The sequence below is a fragment of the Procambarus clarkii genome, chromosome 67, assembly GCF_040958095.1.
Source record: "Procambarus clarkii isolate CNS0578487 chromosome 67, FALCON_Pclarkii_2.0, whole genome shotgun sequence".
NCBI lineage: Eukaryota > Metazoa > Arthropoda > Malacostraca > Decapoda > Cambaridae > Procambarus > Procambarus clarkii.
Window position 1 is genome coordinate 13,493,967 of NC_091216.1, and position 22,302 is coordinate 13,516,268.

General features: G+C 54.7%; 1 long non-coding RNA gene across 2 annotated transcripts in view; it reads right to left on the minus strand.

Annotated features, from left to right (window-relative positions):
• Positions 1 to 22,302, minus strand: part of LOC138355322 (uncharacterized) — a 449,272-nt gene that overhangs the window by 83,202 nt on the left and 343,768 nt on the right. The window lies entirely within an intron of this gene.

Below are 22,302 nucleotides of genomic sequence, written 5' to 3' on the forward strand. Positions count from 1 at the left end.
TCTCACCTCGTCCCTCACTGCCTCTCACCTCGTCCCTCACTGTCCCTCACCTCGTCCCTCACTGCCCCTCACCTCGTCCCTCACTGCTCCTCACCTCGTCCCTCACTGCCCCTCACCTCGTCCCTCACTGTGCCTCACCTCGTCCCTCACTGCCCCTCACCTCGTCCCTCACTGCCTCTCACCTCGTCCCTCACTGCCCCTCACCTCGTCCCTCACTGCCCCTCACCTCGTCCCTCACTGTCCCTCACCTCGTCCCTCACTGCCCCTCACCTCGTCCCTCACTGTCCCTCACTGCCCCTCACCTCGTCCCTCACTGCCCCTCACCTCGTCCCTCACTGTCCCTCATCTCGTCCCTCACTGTGCCTCATCTCGTCCCTCACTGTCCCTCACCTCGTCCCTCACTGCCCCTCACCTCGTCCCTCACTGCCCCTCACCTCGTCCCTCACTGCCCCTCTCCTCGTCCCTCACTGCCCCTCACCTCGTCCCTCACTGCCTCTCACCTCGTCCCTCACTGCCTCTCACCTCGTCCCTCACTGTCCCTCACTGCCCCTCACCTCGTCCCTCACTGCTCCTCACCTCGTCCCTCACTGCCTCTCACCTCGTCCCTCACTGTCCCTCACCTCGTCCCTCACTGCCCCTCACCTCGTCCCTCAATGTCCCTCACCTCGTCCCTCACTGCCCCTCACCTCGTCCCTCACTGCTCCTCACCTCGTCCCTCACTGCCTCTCACCTCGTCCCTCACTGCCTCTCACCTCGTCCCTCACTGTCCCTCACCTCGTCCCTCACTGCCCCTCACCTCGTCCCTCACTGCTCCTCACCTCGTCCCTCACTGCCCCTCACCTCGTCCCTCACTGTGCCTCACCTCGTCCCTCACTGCCCCTCACCTCGTCCCTCACTGCCTCTCACCTCGTCCCTCACTGCCCCTCACCTCGTCCCTCACTGCCCCTCACCTCGTCCCTCACTGTCCCTCACCTCGTCCCTCACTGTGCCTCACCTCGTCCCTCACTGTGCCTCACCTCGTCCCTCACTGCCCATCACCTCGTCCCTCACTGTCCCTCATCTCGTCCCTCACTGCTCCTCACCTCGTCCCTCACTGCTCCTCACCTCGTCCCTCACTGTCCCTCACTGCCTCTCACCTCGTCCCTCACTGTCCCTCATCTCGTCCCTCACTGCTCCTCACCTCGTCCCTCACTGCCCCTCACCTCGTCCCTCACTGCCCCTCACCTCGTCCCTCACTGCCCCTCACCTCGTCCCTCACTGCCCCTCACCTCGTCCCTCACTGTCCCTCATCTCGTCCCTCACTGCCTCTCACCTCGTCCCTCACTGTCCCTCATCTCGTCCCTCACTGCTACTCACCTCGTCCCTCACTGCCCCTCACCTCATCCCTCACTGTCCCTCACCTCGTCCCTCACTGCCCCTCACCTCGTCCCTCACTGCCCCTCACCTCGTCCCTCACTGCCCCTCACCTCGTCCCTCACTGCCCCTCACCTCGTCCCTCACTGCTCCTCACCTCGTCCCTCACTGTCCCTCATCTCGTCCCTCACTGCTCCTCACCTCGTCCCTCACTGTCCCTCACTGTGCCTCACCTCGTCCCTCACTACCCCATGACCACACCCTACAGGTCCCCCCCCACCACACTGCCGTTGTCATGGCAACCAAGCCTCCCATCCGGCAAGCCTGATCATCTAGCCTCTGACACCACGACCACCTGGACCATACCTGGAGAGGCTTCTGGGAGTTCTTCCACTCCCCCGAGACCGGCCTGCTTGGTCCAACAGGCTGTTGCTTGGCGCGGCCCTGTCACTCCCCGTGTGGCTGGACACTGTCACTCCCCGTGTGGCTGGACACACTGTCACTCCCCGTGTGGCTGGACACACTGTCACTCCCCGTGTGGCTGGACACTGACACTCCCCGTGTGGCTGGATACTGTCACTCCCCGTGTGGCTGGACACTGACACTCCCCGTGTGGCTGGACACTGACACTACCCGTGTGGCTGGACACTGTTACTCCCCGTGTGGCTGGACACTGTCACTCCCAGGGTGGCTGGACACACTGTCACTCCCCGTGTGGCTGGACACTGTTACTCCCCGTGTGGCTGGACACTGTCACTCCCCGTGTGGCTGGACACTGTCACTCCCCGTGTAGCTGGACACTGTCACTCCCCGTGTAGCTGGACACTGTCACTCCCCGTGTGGCTGGACACTGTCACTCCCCGTGTGGCTGGACACTGTCACTCCCCGTGTGGCTGGACACTGTCACTCCCCGTGTGGCTGGACAATGTCACTCCCCGTGTGGCTGGACACTGTCACTCCCCGTGTGGCTGGACACTGTCACTCCCCGTGTGGCTGGACACTGTCACTCCCGGTGTGGCTGGACACTGTTACTCCCCATGTGGCTGGACACTGTCACTCCCCGTGTGGCTGGACACACTGACACTCCCCGTGTGGCTGAACACTGTCACTCCCCGTGTGGCTGGACACTGTCACTCCCCGTGTGGCTGGACACTGTCACTCCCCGTGTGGCTGGACACACTGACACTCCCCGTGTGGCTGGACACTGTCACTCCCCGTGTGGCTGGACACACTGACACTCCCCGTGTGGCTGGACACTGTCACTCCCCGTGTGGCTGGACACTGTCACTCCCCGTGTGGCTGGACACTGTCACTTCCCGTGTGGCTGGACACTGTCACTCCCCGTGTGGCTGGACACTGTCACTCCCCGTGTGGCTGGACACACTGACACTCCCCGTGTGGCTGGACACACTGACACTCCCTGTGTGGCTGGACACACTGACACTCCCCGTGTGGCTGGACACACTGGCACTCCCCGTGTGGCTGGACACTGTCACTCCCCGTGTGGCTGGACACTGTCACTCCCCGTGTGACTGGACACTGTCACTCCCCGTGTGGCTGGACACACTGACACTCCCCGTGTGGCTGGAGACACTGACACTCCCCGTGTGGCTGGACACTGTCACTCCCCGTGTGGCTGGACACTGTCACTCCCCGCGTGGCTGGACACACTGACACTCCCCGTGTGGCTGGACACACTGACACTCCCCGTGTGGCTGGACACTGTTACTCCCCGTGTGGCTGGACACACTGTTACTCCCCGTGTGGCTGGACACTGTCACTCCCCGTGTGGCTGGACACACTGTTACTCCCCGTGTGGCTGGACACAAACACTCCCCGTGTGGCTGGACACACTGACACTCCCCGTGTGGCTGGACACTGTCACTCCCCGTGTGGCTGGACACTGTTACTCCCCGTGTGGCTGGACACTGTTACTCCCCGTGTGGCTGGATACTGTTACTCCCCGTGTGGCTGGACACTGTTACTCCCCGTGTGGCTGGACACTGTTACTCCCCGTGTGGCTGGACACTGTTACTCCCCGTGTGGCTGGACACACTGTTACTCCCCGTGTGGCTGGACACACTGTTACTCCCCATGTGGCTGGACACTGTCACTCCCCGTGTGGCTGGACACACTGACACTCCCCGTGTGGCTGGACACACTGACACTCCCCGTGTGGCTGGACACTGACACTCCCCGTGTGGCTGGACACTGTCACTCCCCGTGTGGCTGGACACTGTCACTCCCCGTGTGGCTGGACACTGTCACTCCCCGTGTGGCTGGACACACTGACACTCCCCGTGTGGCTGGACACTGTCACTCCCCGTGTGGCTGGACACTGTCACTCCCCGTGTGGCTGGACACTGTCACTCCCCGTGTGGCTGGACACTGACACTCCCCGTGTGGCTGGACACTGTCACTCCCCGTGTGGCTGGACACTGGCACTCCCCGTGTGGCTGGACACTGTTACTCCCCGTGTGGCTGGACACACTGTTACTCCCCGTGTGGCTGGACCCTGTCACTCCCCGTGTGGCTGGACACACTGTTACTCCCCGTGTGGCTGGACACTAACACTCCCCGTGTGGCTGGACACACTGACACTCCCCGTGTGGCTGGACAATGTCACTCCCCGTGTGGCTGGACACTGTCACTCCCCGTGTGGCTGGAGAATGTCACTCCCCGTGTGGCTGGACACTGACACTCCCCGTGTGGCTGGACACACTGACACTCCCCGTGTGGCTGGACACACTGACACTCCCCGTGTGGCTGGACACTGCCACTCCCCGTGTGGCTGGACACTGTCACTTCCCGTGTGGCTGGACACTGTCACTCCCCGTGTGGCTGGACACTGTCACTCCCCGTGTGGCTGGACACTGTCACTCCCCGTGTGGCTGGACACACTGACACTCCCCGTGTGGCTGGACACACTGACACTCCCCGTGTGGCTGGACACACTGACACTCCCCGTGTGGCTGGACACACTGACACTCCCCGTGTGGCTGGACACTGTCACTCCCCGTGTGGCTGGACACACTGTTACTCCCTGTGTGGCTGGACACACTGTTACTCCCCGTGTGGCTGGACACACTGTTACTCCCCGTGTGGCTGGACACTGTCACTCCCCGTGTGGCTGGACACGTCACTCCCCGTGTGGCTGGACACACTGTTACTCCCCGTGTGGCTGGACACACTGTCACTCCCCGTGTGGCTGGACACACTGTTACTCCCCGTGTGGCTGGACACACTGTCACTCCTGGTGTGGCTGGACACACTGTCACTCCCCGTGTGGCTGGACACACTGTCACTCCCCGTGTGGCTGGACACACTGTTACTCCCCGTGTGGCTGGACACTGTCACTCCCCGTGTGGCTGGACACACTGTTACTCCCCGTGTGGCTGGACACACTGTCACTCCCCGTGTGGCTGGACACTGTCACTCCCCGTGTGGCTGGACACACTGTCACTCCCCGTGTGGCTGGACACACTGTCACTCCCCGTGTGGCTGGACACACTGTCACTCCCCGTGTGGCTGGACACACTGTCACTCCCCGTGTGGCTGGACACACTGTCACTCCCCGTGTGGCTGGACACACTGTCACTCCCCGTGTGGCTGGACACTGTCACTCCCCGTGTGACTGGACACACTGTCACTCCCCGTGTGGCTGGACACACTGTCACTCCCCGTGTGGCTGGACACACTGTCACTCCCCGTGTGGCTGGACACACTGTCACTCCCCGTGTGGCTGGACACTGTCACTCCCCGTGTGGCTGGACACTGTCACTCCCCGTGTGGCTGGACACACTGTCACTCCCCGTGTGGCTGGACACTGTCACTCCCCGTGTGGCTGGACACTGTCACTCCCCGTGTGGCTGGACACACTGTCACTCCCCGTGTGGCTGGACACTGTCACTCCCCGTGTGGCTGGACACTGTCACTCCCCGTGTGGCTGGACACTGTCACTCCCCGTGTGGCTGGACACTGTCACTCCCCGTGTGGCTGGACACACTGTCACTCCCCGTGTGGCTGGACACACTGTCACTCCCCGTGTGGCTGGACACACTGTCACTCCCCGTGTGGCTGGACACACTGTCACTCCCCGTGTGGCTGGACACACTGTCACTCCCCGTGTGGCTGGACACTGTCACTCCCCGTGTGGCTGGACACTGTCACTCCCCGTGTGGCTGGACACTGTCACTCCCCGTGTGGCTGGACACGTCACTCCCCGTGTGGCTGGACACACTGTCACTCCCCGTGTGGCTGGACACTGTCACTCCCCGTGTGGCTGGACACTGTCACTCCCCGTGTGGCTGGACACACTGTCACTCCCCGTGTGGCTGGACACACTGTCACTCCCCGTGTGGCTGGACACACTGTCACTCCCCGTGTGGCTGGACACTGTCACTCCCCGTGTGGCTGGACACTGTCACTCCCCGTGTGGCTGGACACTGTCACTCCCCGTGTGGCTGGACACTGTCACTCCCCGTGTGGCTGGACACTGTCACTCCCCGTGTGGCTGGACACACTGTCACTCCCCGTGTGGCTGGACACTGTCACTCCCCGTGTGGCTGGACACTGTCACTCCCCGTGTGGCTGGACACACTGTCACTCCCCGTGTGGCTGGACACTGTCACTCCCCGTGTGGCTGGACACTGTCACTCCCCGTGTGGCTGGACACTGTCACTCCCCGTGTGGCTGGACACTGTCACTCCCCGTGTGGCTGGACACTGTCACTCCCCGTGTGGCTGGACACACTGTCACTCCCCGTGTGGCTGGACACTGTCACTCCCCGTGTGGCTGGACACTGTCACTCCCCGTGTGGCTGGACACACTGTCACTCCCCGTGTGGCTGGACACTGTCACTCCCCGTGTGGCTGGACACTGTCACTCCCCGTGTGGCTGGACACTGTCACTCCCCGTGTGGCTGGACACTGTCACTCCCCGTGTGGCTGGACACTGTCACTCCCCGTGTGGCTGGACACTGTCACTCCCCGTGTGGCTGGACACTGTCACTCCCCGTGTGGCTGGACACACTGTCACTCCCCGTGTGGCTGGACACTGTCACTCCCCGTGTGGCTGGACACTGTCACTCCCCGTGTGGCTGGACACTGTCACTCCCCGTGTGGCTGGACACTGTCACTCCCCGTGTGGCTGGACACACTGTCACTCCCCGTGTGGCTGGACACTGTCACTCCCCGTGTGGCTGGACACACTGTCACTCCCCGTGTGGCTGGACACTGTCACTCCCCGTGTGGCTGGACACTGTCACTCCCCGTGTGGCTGGACACACTGTCACTCCCCGTGTGGCTGGACACTGTCACTCCCCGTGTGGCTGGACACACTGTCACTCCCCGTGTGGCTGGACACTGTCACTCCCCGTGTGGCTGGACACTGTCACTCCCCGTGTGGCTGGACACTGTCACTCCCCGTGTGGCTGGACACTGTCACTCCCCGTGTGGCTGGACACTGTCACTCCCCGTGTGGCTGGACACTGTCACTCCCCGTGTACTGGAAATACAATACTGCTGACTGGAAATAGTTGTAGAAATGTTAGAAACAGTGCCAGTGTCAGAGTGTCCCTGTCAGTGCCAATCACTGTGACAGTACCAATCACTGTGACCGTACCAATCACTGTGACAGTACCAATCACTGTGACAGTACCAATCACTGTGACAGTGCCGTGTGTCAGTGCCAGTCAGTGGTAGTGCCAGTGGCAGACAGTGATAGTGCCATTGGCAGACGATGTCAGTTACAGTGCCATGTGTCAGTTACAGTGCCAGACTGTCAGTGACAATGCCAGAATGTCAGTGACAGTGCCAGACAGTATCAGTGACAGTGCCAGACAGTGTCAGGTAAGGCAGTGAATGAGACAAAGTAGGAAGTGAGAGCGACCTCTTTGTTAAGAGTTCCTGAGTCTAAAGCCTCCCCCCCTCTCTTCCCCCCCCCCCACCCCCAGGTCTGGGTTGACGACCAAATCAACCACACTATTGGTGCTTGCAGCTTGCATGACCGACGAAATCATCAACACCACGCCTATTTTAAGCCCCTATACAAGGAAATAATTAAGATTCTGTTGGGTATTTTTTTCCTACTTTTCCTGATGGTGAGCCGGTCGGCCGAGCGGACAGCACACTGGACTTGTGATCCTGTGGTCCCAGGTTTGATCCCGGGCGCCGGCGAGAAACAATGGGCAGAGTTTCTTTCACCCTATGTCCCTGTTACCTAGCAGTAAAATAGGTACCTGGGTGTTAGTCAGCTGTCACGGGCTGCTTCCTGGGGGTGGAGGCCTGGTCGAGGACCGGGCCGCGGGGACACTAAAGCCCCGAAATCATCTCAAGATAACCTCAAGATGGTGTTGTTGTGGGAGTTATGTCTCAGTTTACTGAACCTTTGAGTCTATCTACCTCGTGTACCTCTTAACCTTCCCGCGTGCAGGGTGGACTTTGTACACTTTACTGTGCTAATAAGTGTGTCGTCTAGGACTGTATGTGGAATGTGTGTGTGTGTGTGTGTGTGTGTGTGTGTGTGTGTGTGTGTGTGTGTGTGTGTGTGTGTGTGTGTGTGTGTGTGTGTGTAATGTCGCGTTAAGGCGGAGAGAGAGAGAGAGAGAGAGAGAGAGAGAGAGAGAGAGAGAGAGAGAGAGAGAGAGAGAGAGAGAGAGAGAGAGAGAGAGAGAGAGAGAGAGAGAGAGAGAGAGGGCGGAGAGAGAGAGAGAGAGAGAGAGAGAGAGAGAGAGAGAGAGAGAGAGAGAGAGAGAGAGAGAGAGAGAGAGAGAGAGAGAGAGAGAGAGAGAGAGAGGGCGGAGAGAGAGAGAGAGAGAGAGAGAGAGAGAGAGAGAGAGAGAGAGAGAGAGAGAGAGAGAGAGAGAGAGAGAGAGAGAGAGAGAGAGAGAGGGCGGAGAGAGAGAGAGAGAGAGAGAGAGAGAGAGAGAGAGAGAGAGAGAGAGAGAGAGAGAGAGAGAGAGAGAGAGAGAGAGAGAGAGAGAGAGAGAGAGAGAGGGGCGGAGAGAGAGAGAGAGAGAGAGAGAGAGGGCGGAGAGAGGGCGGAGAGAGAGAGAGAGAGAGAGGGCGGAGAGAGGGCGGAGAGAGAGAGAGAGAGAGAGAGAGAGAGAGAGCGGAGAGAGAGAGAGAGAGAGAGAGAGGGCGGAGAGAGAGAGAGAGAGGGCGGAGAGAGAGAGAGAGAGAGAGAGAGAGGGCGGAGAGAGGGCGGAGAGAGAGAGAGAGAGAGAGAGAGAGAGAGAGAGAGAGCGGAGAGAGAGAGAGAGAGAGAGAGGGCGGAGAGAGAGAGAGAGAGAGAGGGCGGAGAGAGAGAGAGAGAGAGGGGCGGAGAGAGAGAGAGAGAGAGAGAGAGAGAGAGAGAGAGAGAGAGAGAGAGAGAGAGAGAGAGAGAGAGAGAGAGAGAGAGAGAGAGAGAGAGAGAGAGAGAGAGCGGAGAGAGAGAGAGAGAGCGGAGAGAGAGAGAGAGGGCGGAGAGAGAGAGAGAGAGAGAGAGAGAGAGAGCGGAGAGAGAGAGAGAGAGAGGGCGGAGAGAGAGAGAGAGAGAGAGAGAGAGAGAGAGAGAGAGAGAGAGAGAGAGGGCGGAGAGAGAGAGAGAGAGAGGGCGGAGAGAGAGAGAGAGAGAGAGAGAGAGAGAGAGAGAGAGAGAGAGAGAGAGAGAGAGAGAGAGAGAGAGAGAGAGAGAGAGAGAGAGAGAGAGAGAGAGACACTGACTAAGACTTACCACAGAGGACTGTGAAGGTGGGAGCGACACTTCGTGGTCCCCAGCGCGCTTGGACACCATCCTTGGCCCAGATTTCCCCCTGTCATTACCTCCACACACACACACACACACACACACACACACACACACACACACACACACACACACACACACAGTACCACAGTAAGGGAGAAATTTCTCTTTCATGTGGGCTTCTCCTGAAGCCCACATGAAGTGAATAACATCAGCGGCGTATGCGAGGCTGGCTAACATAAGAACTGCCTTCAGGAACCTGTGTAAGGAATCATTCAAAACCTTGAATACCGGATATGTAAGCCCAATCCTGGAGTATGCGGCCCCAGCATGGAGCCCGTACCTTGTCAAGCACAAGAATAAATTTCGAAAAAGTTCACAGGTATGCCACTAGGCTAGTCCCAGAATTAAGAGTCATGAATTACGAGGAAAGGCTGCGTAAACTGCACCTCACGTTGGTGGAAGACAGGAGAGCTCGGGAAGACATGATCACTACCTACAAAATTCTAAGAGGAATTCTAGGATGACGTTCTAAGAGAACGTCTTTGCGTAAAATTTGCATGATAATTTTGGTATGTATTTTTTTGTTAATTTGTACTACTGAAGGAGTGCTTTTGCTTTATTTACACCAGTTTTCTCTGACATTTTCAACAACTTATAAGTTTCATTGTGAACAAACAGTAAACTTAGAGTCTTCTGTGCCACTAATGATGTAACGCGTCTTTAGCGTTAGCTGCCATAACAGCACCCAGCCCTCCTCCTCGCCCAGGACCTTCCCTTTGTGTACTACTAACACCAGACTCTCAGATGAGCTTTACTCCCACTAAGCACATCTTAAGGGCTTACCTCCCTCTAAACCAAGTGCTTGCTTCCCTCGGTAATACCTCACCTTCTGACTCTAGAAGACGCAGTCTCCTTCTATTTTCGGAGTTATCCAATCTCCTTGGGGGTTGAGCTCCTCCACTCGCGTCCCAGTCTTCATCTGGTACTCGGGAAGGATCAGTGTCTCCAGTGGTGTGAGTCCTGAAGATGGTAGTCACACACTGGTAGCTTCTCCTCAACAAAGACAGTGGGCAGTTAGGCCCTCAACACTGGACTACCTGTTATTGCATTACACAACCACTCCGGTCACCATTTTAGTGTGTAGCCACGTCTGTGGTAGAAAATAATAATAATAATAATAAAATAACTCCTCTAGCCTGCATGCTACTACAGACTCGAGTAAGGAAATCAGGTTTGCAAAGTTATCCTCTTCAGTCACTTTACAATATTAAGTTTAAAATTTGTTATCCATAACTGTGATAAAATGGTTCTTTTACTTGTGAACTAATGTCAACTCATTTGTTCATGGATTATTAGAGTCAAATATAATCAGGAAATATGTGAGAGACGTTTGGATGTAAATTAAAATCATAAGTTCTTAGTGTTCGTGTGGGTCATGTTTCTTATGTTAAAGTTTAGAATTAACATTCTGGATGTCCATTCATCAAGGTAACCTGAACTTGATTTATAATTGTTTATTTCATTGTTTTATGGATCTCCTGTTTGTTGTATGGGGAGGTATAATGGGAAGCAAAAATCAGCATGAAAATTACCTCTGTTGAAGACAATGAAAAATTAATAACAGACATTAATAAAGTTTTCGACTGGGCAGCAGAAAATAACATGATGCTTAACAGTGATAAATTCCAGGTACTCAGGTACGGTCCTCTGGTACAAGGCCCCTTATCTGGAGATAGGGGCCTGACAGCTGAGTGGACAGCGCTTCGGATTCGCTGTCCTGAGGTTATGGGTTCGATCCCCGGTGGAGGCGGAAACAAATGGGCAACGTTTCTTTCATACTGATGCCCCTGTTACCTAGCAGTAAATAGGTACCTGGGAGTTAGACAGCTGCTACGGGCTGCTTTCTGGGGGATGTGATGTGGAGGCCTGGTCGAGAACGACCAGGCCAAGCAAGATCCAACAGCAAGATCCAGCAGCAAGATCCAAGAGCAAGATCCAACAGCAAGATCCAGCAGGAAGATCCAACAGCAAGATCCAACAGCAAGATCCAGCAGCAAGATCCAACAGCAAGATCCAACAGCAAGATCCAGCAGCAAGATCCAACAGCAAGATCCAGCAGCAAGATCCAACAGCAAGATCCAACAGCAAGATCCAGCAGCAAGATCCAGCAGGAAGATCCAACAGGAAGATCCAGCAGCAAGATCCAGCAGCAAGATCCAGCAGCAAGATCCAAGGGCAAGATCCAGCAGGATGATCGACTGTACAAAACAGCCCCATTGAAAAATTGCGGTGCAATAATTTCACTAAATATATCTATGCACCAAATTGTCACGTTAGAACCCATTGCAGGCATCCCCAGACATACTCCAGGCATGCTCCAGACATACTCCAGGCATGCTCCAGACATGCTCCAGACATGCTCCAGGCATGCTCCAGACATGCTCCAGGCATGCTCCAGGCATGCTCCAGACATGCTCCAGGCATGCTCCAGGCATGCTCCAGACATGCTCCAGACATGCTCCAGGCATGCTCCAGACATGCTCTAGGCATGCTCCAGATATGCTCCAGGTATGCTCCAGACATGCTCCAGGCATGCTCCAGACATGTTCCAGGCATGCTCCAGACATGCTCCAGACATGCTCCAGGCATGCTCCAGACATGCTCCAGACATGCTCCAGGCATGCTCCAGACATGCTCCAGATATGCTCCAGGTATGCTCCAGATATGCTCCACGTATGCTCCAGACATGCTCCAGGTATGCTCCAGATATGCTTCAGACATGCTCCAAGCATGCTCCAGACATGATCCAGACATGCTCCAGGCATGCTCCAGACATGCTCAAGGTATGCGCCAGACATGCTCAGGTATGCGCCAGACATGCTCAGGCATGCTCTAGGCATGCTCCAGATATGCTCCAGATATGCTTCAGGTATGCTCCAGGTATGCTCCAGATATGCTTCAGACATGCTCAAGGTATGCGCCAGACATGCTCAGGTATGCGCCAGACATGCTCAGGTATGCTCCAGGCATGCTCCAGACATGCTCCAGACATGCCCCAGGCATGCTCCAGGTATGCTCCAGGCATGCTCCAGGCATGCTCCAGACATGCTCCAGGTATGCTCCAGGCATGCTCCAGACATGCTCCAGACATGCTCCAGGCATGCTCCAGGCATGCTCCAGACATGCTCCAGGCATGCTCCAGAGAGGGGCAGCGTCCCCCCACAAAGAGCGGGGCAGCGTCCCTCCACAAAGAGAGGGGCAGCGTCCCTCCACAAAGAGGGGGGGCAGCGTCCCTCCACAAAGAGGGGGGCAGCGTCCCTCCACAAAGAGAGGGGCAGCGTCCCTCCACAAAGAGGGGGGCAGCGTCCCTCCACAAAGAGGGGGGGCAGCGTCCCTCCACAAAGAGGGGGGGCAGCGTCCCTCCACAAAGAGGGGGGGCAGCGTCCCTCCACAAAGAGGGGGGCAGCGTCCCTCCACAAAGAGAGGGGCAGCGTCCCTCCACAAAGAGGGGGGCAGCGTCCCCCCACAAAGAGAGGGGCAGCGTCCCTCCACAAAGAGGGGGGCAGCGTCCCTCCACAAAGAGGGGGGGCAGCGTCCCTCCACAAAGAGAAGGGCAGCGTCCCTCCACAAAGAGGGGGGGCAGCGTCCCTCCACAAAGAGAGGGGCAGCGTCCCTCCACAAAGAGGGGGCAGCGTCCCTCCACAAAGAGGGGGCAGCGTCCCTCCACAAAGAGGGGGGCAGCGTCCCTCCACAAAGAGGGGGGCAGCGTCCCTCCACAAAGAGGGGGGCAGCGTCCCTCCACAAAGAGAGGGGCAGCGTCCCTCCACAAAGAGGGGGGCAGCGTCCCTCCACAAAGAGGGGGGGCAGCGTCCATCCACAAAGAGAGGGGGCAGCGTCCCTCCACAAAGAGGGGGGGCAGCGTCCCTCCACAAAGAGAGGGGCAGCGTCCCTCCACAAAGAGAGGGGCAGCGTCCCTCCACAAAGAGAGGGGCAGCGTCCCTCCACAAAGAGAGGGGCAGCGTCCCTCCACAAAGAGGGGGGAAGCGTCCCTCCACAAAGAGGGGGGCAGCGTCCCTCCACAAAGAGAGGGGCAGCGTCCCTCCACAAAGAGAGGGGCAGCGTCCCTCCACAAAGAGGGGGGGGGCAGCGTCCCTCCACAAAGAGAGGGGCAGCGTCCCTCCACAATGAGGGGGGCAGCGTCCCTCCACAAAGAGAGGGGCAGCGTCCCTCCACAAAGAGGGGGGCAGCGTCCCTCCACAAAGAGGGGGGCAGCGTCCCTCCACAAAGAGAGGGGCAGCGTCCCTCCACAAAGAGGGGGGCAGCGTCCCTCCACAAAGAGAGGGGCAGCGTCCCTCCACAAAGAGAGGGGCAGCGTCCCTCCACAAAGAGGGGGGCAGCGTCCCTCCACAAAGAGAGGGGCAGCGTCCCTCCACAAAGAGAGGGGCAGCGTCCCTCCACCAAGGGGGGCAGCAATGCAGAAGCAATACCAGTACACAGTAAGGGCCGCTGCTGCAGCTACAAATATCAGTACACAGTAAGGGCCGCTGCTGCAGCTACAAATACCAGTACACAGTAAGGGCCGCTGCCGCAGCTACAAATACCAGTACACAGTAAGGGCCGCTGCCGCAGCTACAAATACCAGTACACAGTAAGGGCCGCTGCTGCAGCTACAAATACCAGTACACAGTAAGGGCCGCTGCCGCAGCTACAAATACCAGTACACAGTAAGGGCCGCTGCTGCAGCAACAAATACCAGTACACAGTAAGGGCCGCTGCCGCAGCTACAAATACCAGTACACAGTAAGGGCCGCTGCCGCAGCTACAAATACCAGTACACAGTAAGGGCCGCTGCTGCAGCTACAAATACCAGTACACAGTAAGGGCCGCTGCTGCAGCTAAAAATACCAGTACACAGTAAGGGCCGCTGCTGCAGCTACAAATACCAGTACACAGTAAGGGCCGCTGCTGCTGCAGCTACAAATACCAGTACACAGTAAGGGCCGCTGCTGCAGCTACAAATACCAGTACACAGTAAGGGCTGCTGCCGCAGCTACCAGTACACAGTAAGGGCCGCTGCCGCAGCTACCAGTACACAGTAAGGGCCGCTGCCGCAGCTACCAATACACAGTAAGGGCCGCTGCCGCAGCCACCAGTACACAGTAAGAGTCGCTGCCGCAGCTACCAGTACACAGTAAGGGCCGCTGCCGCAGCTACCAGTACACAGTAAGGGCCGCTGCCGCAGCTACCAGTACACAGTAAGGGCCGCAGCTACAAATACCAGTACACAGTAAGGGCCGCAGCTACAAATACCAGTACACAGTAAGGGCCGCTGCTGCAGCTACAAATACCAGTACACAGTAAGGGCCGCTGCTGCAGCTACAAATACCAGTACACAGTAAGGGCGGCTGCTGCAGCTACCAGTACACAGTAAGGGACGCTGCCGCAGCTACCAGTACACAGTAAGGGCCGTTGCCCCAGCTACCAGTACACAGTAAGGGACGCTGCCGCAGCTACCAATACACAGTAAGGGACGCTGCCGCAGCTACCAGTACACAGTAAGGGCCGCTGCCGCAGCTACCAGTACACAGTAAGGGACGCTGCCGCAGCTACCAATACACAGTAAGGGACGCTGCCGCAGCTACCAGTACACAGTAAGGGCCGTTGCCGCAGCTACCAGTACACAGTAAGGGCCGCTGCCGCAGCTACCAATACACAGTAAGGGACGCTGCCGCAGCTACCAGTACACAGTAAGGGCCGCTGCCGCAGCTCCCAACATGGTCGGGGAGGTCATCAACAAACTTGCGGAAGCGTTCAGGAAATTGGTCTTGGGTGAGCCAGTTTCTCTTCTTCTTTACTCACCGTAAATCTTCCTTTAAAAGAAGCATCACATTGACTGTGAGTGGCAGCCTATTTCCTGCACTTGTCTAACTTCTTATCGTGAGATGATTTCGGGGCTCAGCGTCCCCGTGGCCCGGTCTCCGACCAAGAATCTTGCTTGGTGGTCTGGTCAGTCAGGCTGTTGTATAGTCTCTTGTTTAGAGACCTCAACACTGGTCCAGACGACCAGTGTTGAGAGACCTCATCACTGGTCCAGACGACCAGTGTTGAGAGACCTCAACACTGGTCCAGACGACCAGTGTTGAGAGACCTCATCACTGGTCCAGACGACCAGTGTTGAGAGACCTCAACACTGGTCCAGACGACCAGTGTTGAGAGACCTCATCACTGGTCCAGACGACCAGTGTTGAGAGACCTCAACACTGGTCCAGACGACCAGTGTTGAGAGACCTCAACACTGGTCCAGACGACCAGTGTTGAGAGACCTCAACACTGGTCCAGACGACCAGTGTTGAGAGACCTCATCACTGGTCCAGACGACCAGTGTTGAGAGACCTCAACACTGGTCCAGACGACCAGTGTTGAGAGACCTCAACACTGGTGCAGACGACCAGTGTTGAGAGACCTCAACACTGGTGCAGACGACCAGTGTTGAGAGACCTCAACACTGGTCCAGACGACCAGTGTTGAGAGACCTCAACACTGGTCCAGACGACCAGTGTTGAGGTCACCTGTCTCCGTGCTACTCTCACCCGTCCTCCCTGTGGTGGCAGCACTTATAGTGACGTCACCACCATAGTATATATGCCCACGTACAACGAAATTAGAAAGTGGAAATCGGTACTATTGAGTTGGACAAACCGGGGGAGCTATTTTGTTGAGTTGCGGAGACAAACTAACCTAACCTAACCTAGCCTAGCCTAGCCTAGCCTAGCCTAGCCTAGCCTAACCTAACCTAGCCTAACCTAGCCTAGCCTAGCCTAGCCTAACCTAACCTAGCCTAACCTAACCTAACCTAGCCTTCCGAGGCCTAATACACGATATCCGAGGCCTAATTTAGTATGCGTGTGCTATACTAGGCCTAGGAATATTTAACTTAGTTTATTAGCTTCATTTTTTATAAAACAATTTATTAGTCAGTATACTACTATCTAAAAGCTAAGTATGTGTCATGGCGTGACTATTGCCGCTCGTCACACTAGGTACAATCTACACATTAGGATGGGGGTGTAGTGGAATATGTGCATGGGATATGTGCGATATCGTTATATTATTTACTCTCCACACCTAGCAATTATGTGTCATATTTAAGGTACGTGGCAGTATGTGACCCCCCTTCCCCCCCCTACCTTTCACTTACCTTCCCCCTCCCCCTCCCCCTCCCCCCCCCCCCCCCCCCCCCCCCCCCACTCAGCCTCCAGGCCGGCCAGACATGCGGTAAAAACTCTTGCCTTTTATAGAGTACACACAAATTACCCAGACAAAAACTCTCACTATAACCCTCTAACCAGCCGTAAAAACCTGACTCTCTCCCCCCACGCCCACCACTACAGCCCCGCTTGATCACCTTCTAAAAGAGATGTTAATAAACGCCTGCGCAGGGCGCCGGACCAACCAGGCTGTAGTGGATATGCAGCCCGGCCTCCAAAAATGGGGAGGTAAATGTAACAGTCCCATGAGTGCAATTATGTACTTATGTATGATAGTCAGGAATTGTACTTATTTTCACTTAGTATTAAACCGTACTGTCAAATATATTGTGAATATTTGAGTTTACCTGAAAAGCTGAATAGAAAACCACGACCTAACCTAACCTTCTTAGTTTTTGAAGATAAGCTTTTTATTGCTTCTTAATTTCGAACTTCCGAAACCCTCTCCAGGTATGTTCCAGGATACCAAACTATTTGGGGGGGTGTCGTGTTTACGTCGGAATGCATGCGGCAAGTGTCAACAGCCTTGCTGATCAGGTCGACACACAGATGAAGTGGTCAGGAATGTGTAGGTTAGAGAGTAGCAGCTGCCCCAGTCAGTCACCACTGACGACATTATCAAGCTCACTATCTCTGATCTATCTATCTCTCTCTCTCTCTCTCTCTCTCTCTCTCTCTCTCTCTCTCTCTCTCTCTCTCTCTCTCTCTCTCTCTCTCTCTCTCTTTCTTTCTTTCTTTCTTTCTTTCTTTCTTTCTTTCTTTCTTTCTTTCTTTCTTTTCTTCCCTTCCCTTTCCTTCCCTTTCCCTCTCCTTCCCTTTCCCTCTCCTTTCCCTTTGACTCGGTAGTGAAGGGCGGGCAATAATCGTTATTAAGGCAAGAAGGAAAATTTCTATTAACGGCATGAAGCAGTTGCAGCATACAGCAGTACAACACAGTAGCAGCATACAAGAGTATGATGTATGGAGAGATACATAATAATTTACACGTGGAAAATATTAGAGGGGCTAGTCCCAAACCTGCACACAGAAATAACACCACATGAGACCAGGAGGCATGGCAGGATGTGCAGAATACCCCCGTTGAAGAGCAGAGGTGCAACAGGTACTCTGAGAGAGAACTATCAACATCAGAGGCCCGAGACTGTTCAACACGCTTCCACTACACATAAGGGACATAACTGGCCGACCCCTCACAGTGTTCAAGAGAGAACTATCAACATCAGAGGTCCGAGACTGTTCAACACGCTTCCACTACACATAAGGGGCATAACTGGCAGACCCCTCACAGTGTTCAAGAGAGAACTATCAACATCAGAGGTCCGAGACTGTTCAACACGCTTCCACTACACATAAGGGGCATAACTGGCAGACCCCTCACAGTGTTCAAGAGAGAACTATCAACATCAGAGGCCCGAGACTGTTCAACACGCTTCCACTACACATAAGGGACATAACTGGCCGACCCCTCACAGTGTTCAAGAGAGAACTATCAACATCAGAGGCCCGAGACTGTTCAACACGCTTCCACTACACATAAGAGACATAACTGGCAGACCCCTCACAGTGTTCAAGAGAGAACTATCAACATCAGAGGCCCGAGACTGTTCAACACGCTTCCACTACACATAAGGGGCATAACTGGCCGACCCCTCACAGTGTTCAAGAGAGAACTGGATAAGCACCTCCAAAGGATACCTGATCAACCAGGCTGTGACTCATACGTCAGGCTGCGAGCAGCCGCGTCCAACAGCCTGGTTGACCAGTCCAGCAACCAGGAGACCTGGTCGACGACCGGGCCGCGGGGAGTTTAGCCCCCTTAACCATCTCAAGGTAACCTCAAGGTAAGGTACCTGAGAGGTTCATTATAGGTCTAAGCGCTCTATCTAACTAACTCTAACTCCCATAGTAGAAAAACAGCATGTCAAGGATTTGGGGATAATGATGTAATGCTCCCTAAACGATCTAACGTTTAGGGAGCATAACCAAGCAAATATTGCGACAGCCAGAAAAATGATCGGATGGATTACGAGAACTTTCAAATCCAGGGAACCCATCACAATGGTTGTACTCTTCAAGTCACTTGTGTTGTCCCGTCTCGAGTACTGCTCAGTACTCACTTCCCCCTTCAGAGCAGGAGAGATTGCTGAAATAGAGGGAATACAGAGAACATATACGGCACGCATAAACGAGATAAAACACCTAAATTATTGGGATCGTCTCAAAGCTCTCCAAATGTACTCTCTAGAAAGGAGACGAGAGAGATACCAAATAATATACACATGGAAAATACTGGAGGGTCAGGTCCCAAATCTACACAGTAAAATAACAACATACTGGAGTGAACGATATGGAAGAAAATGCAAGATTGAACCAGTGAAGAGCAGAGGTGCCATAGGCACAATCAGAGAGCACTGTATAAACATCAGGGGTCCGCGGTTGTTCAACGTCCTCCCAGCGAGCATAAGAAATATTGCCGGAACAACCGTGGACATCTTTAAGAGAAAACTGGACGGTTTTCTAAGAGAAGTTCCGGATCAGCCGGGCTGTGGTGGGTATGTGGGCCTGCGGACCGCTCCAAGCAACAGCCTGGTGGACCAAACTCTCACAAGTCGAGCCTGGCCTCGGGCCGGGCTTGGGGAGTAGAAGAACTCCCAGAACCCCATCAACCAGGTATCAACCAGGTATCTATCACCATAAACATTGCCTGGGAATCTAAACACTTTGTTGCCCCAGTAAACATAGCCACAAGGGGCGAAATTTAATTGATATTTTGATTTCCACAAACATCAGTAGCAACATTAGCAACATCCTCGACATGAACTAAAGAAAACATTTATTAGAACAGTTACCAAAGTAAATAATGTCCTCCCCTCCACCCTCCCTCCCTCCCTCCATCTCTTGACAAGCTCTCCCTCCCTCTCTTGACAAGCTCTCCCTCCCTCCATCTGTTGACAAGCTCTCCCTCCCTCTCTTGACAAGCTCTCCCTCCCTCCATCTCTTGACAAGCTCTCCCTCCCTCCCTCCCTCTCTTGACAAGCTCTCCCTCCCTCCATCTCTTGACAAGCTCTCCCTCCCTCCATCTCTTGACAAGCTCTCCCTCCCTCCCTCCCTCTTTTGACAGGCTCTCCATCCCTCTCTCTCTTGACATGCTCTCCCTCCTTCTCTCTTGACAGGCTGTAACAGTGCAAGTATTTTGCACTCTTTTATGTATAATTGTGAGTTATAATTGTGTGTGTGTGTGTGTGTGTGTGTGTGTGTGTGTGTGTGTGTGTGTGCGCGCGCGCGCGTCTTGGTGAGGAGCGAGATGGTATGACTGAGGTGTTGACTAGCTTCAATCCGCTGACACGGCAGTACTTAACAAGGAGGGCCATGTGTACTGCAGGACCAGCCTGGGTCCTATAAGGGTTAGTTTTGCTTCTCAGTCCTTATTTGGGCACGAGGAAGAATACACAGCTTCCCCCACGTTGGGGATGGCTGGTAGACTCAGTTAGCGACCCTTGCACAGAGAAGGTGACCAGCCAGTCTTCCCACCCTGACGGGTGACACCCCCCAGGCACCCTCAGGGTGCATCCGTCTGAGAAGATGAGAGTTCAGTTATGCATTATCTTAAACCAGAAGTGTGTGTGTGTGGTGATGGCGTGTATGGTGTGGGCGTGTATGGTGTGGGCGTGTATGGTGTGGGCGTGTATGGTGTGGGCGTGTATGGAGTGGCTGATCCCCCCCCCTTTTTAATTAGGTCAATATTGTGTTAAAATAATAGGATGCCCAAATGCTAAATAATAAGACCTAATATTCAATTGCTGGAAATTTAAATAATTTGAAATAATTTGATTCAATAAATGTATAAGTGTAGAATAACAATCTGGAGTTTTGTTCAAGTCCTCTTTTTGAATCACTGTCCCCTCAAGTAAGACTTAAGCCTAGAAATAAGAAGATGAAGAAGGTAGAAACGAGAGTGAGGGCGCCGTGAGGTGCAGGAGGGATGAGTGAGTAGGGGTGCGGCTTAGAGGCGCGCCTCTGGCTCCTCGGATATTCTTAAGCAGTCTCCTGTCCATTGCTTAAGTGGAATTAAGATTTAGTTTGCGAAGGAGACAGGTGGTGGCAGCTTATGTTAGAATATGTAAAGTATAATTAACATCAGTATAACATCTTAGAATAATAACATCATAGATAGAATAACAGTCAGGCTACTCTCCCTACTCATTCCTACTCCTCCTTCCTTCTCCCTCCTCCTTCCTTCATTCCTCCTACCTCTCCTCTTCCCGTACGCCCCTCGTTTTCTGTTGCCAGACGGACGAGTTCCCTCTCAACCTTATCCATGTCTCTCCCTTCTCTTCTCTTCCCCCCCCCCCTCCCCTTCCTTTGCTTCCTTCACGATACTTCTCACTATCAAAGGTAGGGATAGACAGTATTATTTGCTACAAGGCTCTCATACCCGCTCTCCCTCTCTTGACAAGCTCTCCCTCTCTCTTTCTCTCTCTCTCTTGACAGGCTCACCCTCCCTCTCTCTTGACAGGCTCATCCTCCCTCTCTCTTGCCAGGCCCTCCCTCGCTCCCAGCTGTACTATACACACAAACAGCGCGCCAACAGTCGTTTACAAACAGCGATCTTGTCCATTCAGAATATCTAATTTCAGGCGGGAAATGAAGAGGTGGATTACTGGTGTCGTCGGGGTGGTGGAACGCGGCCACAGAGAGAGGCGTAAAACGCAAGGAATTCCGATCCTCTTGCAGGGACGCCACAAGGGCTAATTCTCTCCAGCCTGATGACCAGCTGCGTTCATTTCGGGTCAAAATGGAAATTATTTCAGACCCTCCTCTTTTTTTTTAGAGGTAATTGTGGGCTTTTAAAAATCACAGGCCGTTTATTTGGTGGTTGGGAGCTGGGATGGTATTGGTGGAGGTACGGGGTGAGGGGGTGGTAGTGGTGGTAGCAATGGTAAGTGGTGAGTGTGATAATGGTAGTTGGTGAGGTGGTGGTTGTGGTGATAGAGGGCGACATGGTGGTAGTGGTTATGGTAGTTCACGAGGTGGTGGTAGTGGTGTTGATAGGGATAAGATGGTGGTTGTGGTAGGGGTGTGAGTGGTCACTGTAGAGAGTTGAGGTGGTGGTAGTAATATTAATTGGTGACAGGGTGGTAGTGCTGGTTGCTATTAGTGAGGTGGAGGAAGTAACGAAGGTAGGTGGGGGAGTAGTGGTGGTCGTAGTGGCAGGTGGTCGTAGTGGTAGGTGGTCGTAGTGGTAGGTGGTTGCAGGTGGAGAATTAGTAAAGCTGGTGGGAAAGGAATAGAAGATAGACAGGAGGTAGAAATAGCCTAAGCTACTCTATCCCTTTGTGATGTATTTTTTCTTGTCTCAATAAATATACTGGAACTTGAGAAGGTAGAGTGAATAGGATGGTGGTAGTGTCTACCTACCCTGTGGCTACCTTGTGTAGCTTCCGGGGCTCAACGTACCCGTGGCCCGGTCCCTGACCAGGCCTCCTCGTGGCTGGACTGGTCAACCAGGACGTTGGACGTTCCCTCTGTTGGACGCGGCTGCTCGCAGCCTGACGTATGAGTCACAGCCTGGTTGATCAGGTATCCTTTGGAGGTGTTTATCCAGTTCTCTCTTGAACACTGTGAGGGGTCGGCCAGTTATGTCCCTTATGTGTAGTGGAAGCGTGTTGAACAGTCTCGGGCCTCTGATGTTGATAGTTCTCTCTTGAACACTGTGAGGGGTCGGCCAGTTATGCCCCTTATGTGTAGTGGAAGCGTGTTGAACAGTCTCGGGCCTCTGATGTTGATAGTTCTCTCTTGAACACTGTGAGGGGTCGGCCAGTTATGCCCCTTATGTGTAGTGGAAGCGTGTTGACCAGTCTCGGGCCTCTGATGTTGATAGTTCTCTCTTGAACACTGTGAGGGGTCGGCCAGTTATGTCCCTTATGTGTAGTGGAAGCGTGTTGAACAG